We start from the raw sequence: 7,692 nt of genomic DNA on the forward strand, positions 1-7,692 counted from the left end.
ATATCAGTTTGGATTTAAATACAGATGTTTGATAAATAGAGGAAATAGAGAATATGACAGAAAGGGGAAAAAACGTCTAGTTAATTGATCATCCGGGGTATTTTTTAACGTTATATTGTAAGTAAGTTACTATATTCATACCCACAAATTGTAGCTTTAAGTTGCATACAAACCCAGGATTTCCCCTAGAAAACTTGCTAAGCCCGGTGGTGGGGGCTCCGAGGCGATCCACCGGCGATCCACCGGCGATCCACCGGCGATCCACCGGCGATCCACCAATGATCCACCGGCGATCGACCGGCAGTCCACCGGCGGTCCACCGGCGATCCACCAATGATCCACCAATGATCCACCGGCGATCCACCAGCGGTCCACCGGCGATCCACCGGCGATCCACCGGCGGTCCACCGGCGATCCACCGGCGATCCACCGGCGATCCACCGGCGATCAACCGGCGATCCACCGGCGGTCCACCGGCGATCCACCGGCGATCCATCGGCGGTCCATCGGCGGTCCATCGGCGGTCCACCGGCGATCCACCGGCGGTCCACCGGCGATCCACCGGCGATCCACCGGCGATCCACCAATGATCCACCGGCGATCGACCGGCAGTCCACCGGCGGTCCACCGGCGATCCACCAATGATCCACCAATGATCCACCGGCGATCCACCAGCGGTCCACCGGCGATCCACCGGTGATCCACCGGCGGTCCACCGGCGATCCACCGGCGATCAACCGGTGATCCACCGGCGGTCCACCGGCGATCCACCGGCAATCCACCGGCGATCAACCGGTGATCCACCGGCGGTCCACCGGTGATCCACCGGCGATCCATCGGCGGTCCATCGGCGGTCCATCGGCAGTCCACCGGGTTTTTGTATTAAAAGATGTTAAGTAGACAGGAAATGTAAATATATTACTGGGTAATTATATGTTATGGGCAAACGCCAGTGAAACGCTATGTAAACCCACAACTAGTCTTAAAAACAACAAATCAAAAAATACAATTAAGTTGAATATAAACTATTTGCACTTCTGTTTAATCCAAATTAAGTCAGCTGCTCCATACAGGCTTCAGGGGCCCATAAATGCTAATATTTTAACACAGACCACAGATATATAAATGTAACATTTGTTTATTGAGATTATCAATGCTGCTAAATTTGATTTAATGGTTTCAGCATACATAGATTAAAATACTGTAAATTGCTTAACATTTATATGTAAGATTTTAAGGAGCTGGCAAGTTTACTTTGTAAAAGTTCAAAGAACAATATTAATAGTTAGATTATTTTGTTACCAGAGCTACAACCTGATGCTGTGAGTTTAATCTTTGAGTATTTGTTTGTTCACAAATACTAATTAGTAAACTGCAATTATAACTTATTACTTGTTAGGTTGGCCAATTAAACTACTCCTTCTCTTCCAGATTAAATCGAACACAGAAGTTGTTAGAGGTGCTGATGTTTTTAACAACAGGGGCCCCTAAGTCAAATTCTGCTTAAGGCCTCATGGAGCCTTGGACCGGCCCTGAACGAGTTAAATTCGCTGCACAGAGCAGAGACTCGCAACAAACGGGAGATTTAATTTAATGCTGCTAATGTGGCTTCAGTAGCTCTGTTGACTTTTTAACCAGGGGACACAGAAACTATTTTGGTTGGTCCAATTTCTCTGAACTCCACGCAGCCGCGCACATCAACTCTGTCTTTCTAAGTAAACAAAGCATTTGATATGGTTTGATGCATCGTGTAACCACAAAAATAATACTAAAAATAATAATAAAATAATCTAAAACCAGTCACAGCTTGACTGCGAGGCGAGCGTTAAAGCTCCTCACCGGGCTGAACCTGCATGATGAGGTTAGCGCTGGTTTGTTAACAAAATTCTTTGTCCACAAACAGAAATCATTCTCACTGCTTGCTCAACACTCTAATCTGAAAGCGTGACTACAAGTTACTCCTGAGGTTCACATAGAGCTGCACACTCAGAGCAAACGCTGTGGGATTTAAACTCCTACCTTGATCAAAAACCCTGGAAAGAAACACAATTCCTCACAGGGGGTTGATGTAAATATCCACACAGGTCAGTTTGAGTGAAAGGAGGCCCGCTTTTTAATTTTTACCAGATTAAATAAAAAGACAAGCAACAAGTATTGTTCAGTTGTGCTAGTTGTACAGCATTTGCACAGCCAGTTGTTACAGAAAGTTAGAAAATGTCAGCTTTTATTGAAAAAGGCCTTTAAAGCCAAACTAAATCTACTCTAGTTCGATTTATTGGTTTCATATTGATTTTAGTCTTTGTACAAGTTAACAGTTACGCATTTAAGATTTTGACAGTTTGGGGATGTAGAGACAAAGCTACCGTTAGCCATGTTAGCTTCAGAATGTAACTCAACGGTTCTGAAACGTTGGGGAGCTGAAACTGAATAAAACTTTTTGTCTGTTTTTGCAGTTATTGTAGTATTCAGACTTCAACATGAAATATTTTGCAGTCTGCAGAACTGACTGCAGTGACTGAAACAAAGACATTAATTCAGCTGTGCAAATCATTCTAACAGGTTTTGTTTAGATGAGCAGTAAACAAATTACAACAGGATTTTCAGTAAATTATGATGGAATTTCTTACAGTTGTGACATTTCAAGTAACTTTTTTACTTTATGTATTCCATAAAAAACTACCAAACATTGTAGTGACAGAAGACAATCTTCTCTGTTTTAATTTGAATCAATGTGGAGAATATATTAGTGTTTCCTGCATGCAGTTCATCCAGGCACATAATTGCTTTAAAATTGAGACGACTCATTTTGGAGAGACAAATTAAACATCGCTGAAACATCAGATGATGTCAGCATCTCCAGGTCACATGACACTCCCGTTCCTCAGGAGGCTGACATTTAACAACAGAGCCTGGAGGTTAGTAATCACTTGTTTCTCGTGCCTCACTCAGTCATTTGGTTTCTAAGAGCCTCACACCTCCTCCCCCGCCTTCAGAAACACACCGCACCGTCACACACACATGGGCTGCCTTCACCCTAATCTAAGAAACCTGACCCCACCTCTAGGCTAAAGTAAAACATAATTTTAGAGCGAGTTTTCTCTTAACCCTCATCCCACAGGGTGAGATCCAGGACGGCGATAAGCCAGGCTTTCCTCTGCAGCCTGGATCAACCCTGACTGATGGCAGTGAGACCGAGGACGGCCGCGGCTCACTGGTGGGGGGCGACTTACATGAAGAGGAAAATAATTCCAGGTATCAGGATGGTGATATCCTGAGAAAATGCTCAAATGTTGCTCCAACCCCTTGAGGATATTTTAGATTTGCATTCTGTAAAAAACAAAGCAAAAAACAAACTTAAAAATAAAAAGTGAAATGGATTTTCCCCTGTTTATGTTCAGATCTACTGCACGACCCAGACATGAGCAGGAAAGCAGAATGTTCTCACTGGTTAAATCATCCTTGCATCATTTTATTTCTTAGCAAATATCTGCTTCGGGGTTTGAAATATTGTACATTTGGACTTCAACGAAGTCCCGCACCGTCACACAGAAACACACTTCTGTGTTTCCTGCAGGACTCTGCCGCCGCAGTCGGGATTTATGTTGCACGGTTTTTCTTCCCGAGCTACTAAACGGTTTCTTCTCAACAAACTGCTGCTGCAAAGGTGCAGCTTTTAAAAAGCACGACTGCCCTTCTGGGAATGTTCGTTAGAGAAGTGAGAACAACAGAGATTTTCTTTTATACTCAAAATTAACCATCAAAATTCATAGAAGTGGAAATGTTCTGATATGTGCTGAATGTCATTCTGATCGTTTGGTCACTATTTCCCCCCTGATGCCAGAGTTTAAGCTTTTCTCACACAGTAATCAGCTTTGGAAATGACTCATTTTTAATAAAGTAAAGTTATACAGAAATCCATATTTTCTACATTTATTTTTAATAAAAATATCAACAAATGTGTTAGCTTAGTCATGTTTGCTGTTCACATGTGGAACAAGGTCTAACCAAAACTGAACTCTTTGGTCTAAAATACAAAATGTTTTGTGTAAATTAGATTTGCTGATCCCCTTGAATGCAACATGTCAGTGGAAAAACCTGTTGGTAGTAGCATCATGCTGTGGTTTTATTTTGAAGGGACAAAGAAGCTGATTAAAATTCTTTGGATAATGCACGACGCCAAATGACTTGAGGCTGTGGTGGATCTTCACTTTCTAGTGGGGCAAAAACCTTTCATGGATTCTGAGATGGGGGTTGGATCAAAACATTTTCCTTTTATAAAACGGCCCAGTCAAAGTCCAGACCCTTAAATAAGAATTTGTGACACAAACTTTAAAGCGTTGTGTTTACAGGCTCTCCATCAAGTCTGACTTACTCTTAGCTTTTCTACAAAGTCAGGTTTATTAGTTTAGCACATTTCAGCAACAAGGGAGTTCAATGTGCTTTATGTGATAAATACATCATACAGTAACAAATGAAACGAGTAATAAATATAACATTTTGTCAAATGCAAAGTAGAATGAGCAACGATTTCAGTCCCCAGATGAGCAAAGTGAGTAAAAACTTGTTGGATTTGCAGAGCTCTGACTCAGGGAAGCTGAATGTTTTCACCACACATTTTATGTGAAAAGCAGTTTATTCATTTATTTCTGCTTTATAATTCTGCTGTACTTTTTGCTTTTAATGTGAGGAAGTGTGTACAAGTTCAAGGAGCGTGAATACTTTGTGCTTGGCTCTGTATTTCCATAATTAAAATTCATTTGGCTCATTACTGGCTCGTACTTTTTGGTCTCCGGTTTTTCCTCATATTAGGTGATCTCAGCAACAGTTTACTAATGCTGCCTGCAACTATGAGGGCACTTATATGCATGACATGTCTTACTTCCCACTTCAGAGGCCTTGACTACGGGCTTACAAGCATGACTTGGAGGCAGAATTAAACCGTGCAACATGAAAGAACTCAACTCTCCACAAAAAATTGGCACAGCAAATTCCTCCTACTCAGGGCTTTGGATTGGTAATAAACTGTCTGCCACATCCCACACCATGTTTTCCGTGTCTTTCTCTGGCGAAACAAACTGAGCCATCTTATAAATCATCGTAGGGTTTTCCACAGAATGAAAATAGCAAGCCTCCACTGCTTCATGTCAGCTTCCTGCCAAGCTGCTTGGCATTTCCATCGAGAAACTTCTGCGTGTTGGTGTGTGTGTGTGTGTGTGTGTGTGTGTGTGTGGAGGAAGTCAGAGGGTCTTGTGTTCTACTTTGCTACAACTTGGCTGCAGCATTGGGAACATGGAGCACAAGCTGTTTGTGGAACTTTGATGGACACGTTTGGCTTGATTGTTGGAATATGGCTGGTTTGAAGAACAGCTGAGAGGCATCAGCCCCGTTTTTAATCTCCTGGTGTCTCGTTGTGTCTGGCATCTCTAACAAGCATGAGGTGTCCTCTGTGTTGATGCCTTGACCTGCTGGCTGCTGCTTCATTAGACACCTACTGCACATCTCACTGTTCAGTCCTGACATGAAAAGAGAAGTTCAGTTAGTTTTTTCAGCGACCTTCTGTTTCAGCTGGGTCCCTTCTAATTTGATTGAAATTATTACCTGTGTGTTATTCTTTGTCTCTGTTTTATTTATGAAGACCTTGTCATTTTTGCTTTTGGTTCCTCTAAATTGGTTTTCTAGCTTTTATTTGCTTCTTCTTTAGAGTTTTATTGCTGGTTGGAAACCCAACTTAAGGTGCATTTCTGTTATTTGCTTAAATTTTCCTTCCTCCTATAATTTGTGTAACTCGGCTTCGTGCACACACCTGGTCTTTGGTTGCTGATTGTCTCTGGCACCTGCTGCTCCTTCAGTCATTATTTCCTGCCAGGTTTTCTTTCTCCACTGGTTTGGTTCCAGGCGTTTGTTCCTATCGAATCCAGCAGTACTTTTGGATCCATCCTTGAAATTCTGGATTTTCTGCAGCTCCTTCAGTTCTGTGAGTGTATTCTCTTGTTTTTTTCACTGCTCTGTTTTTGTGGGGTGAGCCAACCCCTACCAAGCTACTGTGGAATAAAATTTGCTTTTATGTAAGATGTGTCACCCAGGCTAAAAGGCTGTCTATAATTGAATCCTATTTTATTAAAAATCCATTTGAAGGGCTGCGTATGCTAGAGAAGGACAAATAATTTAGTTATTTTCCTGCAACAAACCAAATTACTGAGTTTTCTTTTGTTGTTGCTCAGTTTTGGATGCTTAAGGGGGACATGAACTGTAGTTAGGATAAATGCTGCTAACTTCAACTGCTGTGACTTTATCTGGACCTTTGGCAGAAATGTCTTGATTGTAGCAAATGCTCTTTTTTCTGATGGTGCAGAATTATCTTCTCCCAGTGGAGGTCTTTAGTAAAGATGGTGAAAAGTTGACCGGTCCGATTGACTTTAGATGCAGACACTGTGATAAGTCTTCCCTGCTATTCATGCTGCTGGATGTCCACTAAATAAAAAAATACATCTGTCCAGAAGCTGAGATGTGGAACAACAGCTAAGATTGAAACTTGGTTATCTATGTCCATCTGCTTTTTCGTAAACTGCAATATTTGTTTTTCTTGCTTGTTGACAACTACTTTGACATTAAGACAGGATTCCTTTTTAGATTAAGAAGAACTGCTTTGTGATGAAGGAAGAACCAGATAAATGCAGAAACTGGTTGAAAGAGATGTTTGTTTGTTTTTTTCCATAGAATTGAAAGTAATTCAGTATTTGACATGTTTCTGCTGGTGGTGATTATTTTCCTCTGTGCTGCTGATTTGTAAGAACTCAACTTGGATCTGAGACAGGAAGGTTAAATCGCTGCTTATGCAGCAGAAATGTTTGCAAACGATTTTCCTTTGAACTGATAAATCCAGTTTAATAGTGGAACTGTAAACAGCAATGCTCTTTTTAAAGTCAATTCATTTTGTTTTGATGTGCACATAAAACAAGTCATTTATAGCTATTTGTCATCTTTAGATACTTGAACTACCAAATTTTTGTCTGATCCAAATATGAAACAACAATAAACCTGTGGAGAAATTCATCTTAATGTCTTTTAAGGTAAAAGAAAATCCATATTTTCTTATCTCAATGCTGGGATCTTCTTCGTTTTTATCAACAGTAGTGCAGAGGAATCTTTCCAACCATTGTTTAACAAAATGTTGTGCTGGGCTTTGATCCTTTTTACATATATTTTGGGGGAAGCTGAGTTCAGTTTCACTTGCCTGCATGTTTAACAGTTTATTGCAGAATAAAAAACTGACTTGGAGAGAACTGGCCTGATGGGCTGAAATGGGAAAAATACTTGCAACATGGAGATGGTCTGTTACTGAATCACTGGTATTAAGGGTTCAAATCTTTATACCGAATCAGAAGTCATCGGGTCATTTTAAGTCCTTTGGTTTATGCCGGGTTAAATTAGGTAAATTAGCAGAATCACAGAAACACACAGGAAACAGAATGATTTGGTCGCCTGAGGTTAGCATCACTGATAAAAGCAGTTAAAAGGGAACTGGACCACTTTCACAAGGATTAGTGCAAATCCATAAAATGAACTCAGTTTAGCAGCTCTTCAAATCGATCAATACTTTGTGCCCCAGTCTAAAAATCCTCAAGAACAGATGAGAAACGATCTGGGGTTGAAAAAGCCATTTTTAGGGCGTTTGGACTTCAGAAAACCACA

Source organism: Xiphophorus couchianus, chromosome 13 (genome assembly GCF_001444195.1).
Source record: "Xiphophorus couchianus chromosome 13, X_couchianus-1.0, whole genome shotgun sequence".
Classification (NCBI taxonomy): Eukaryota; Metazoa; Chordata; class Actinopteri; order Cyprinodontiformes; family Poeciliidae; genus Xiphophorus; species Xiphophorus couchianus.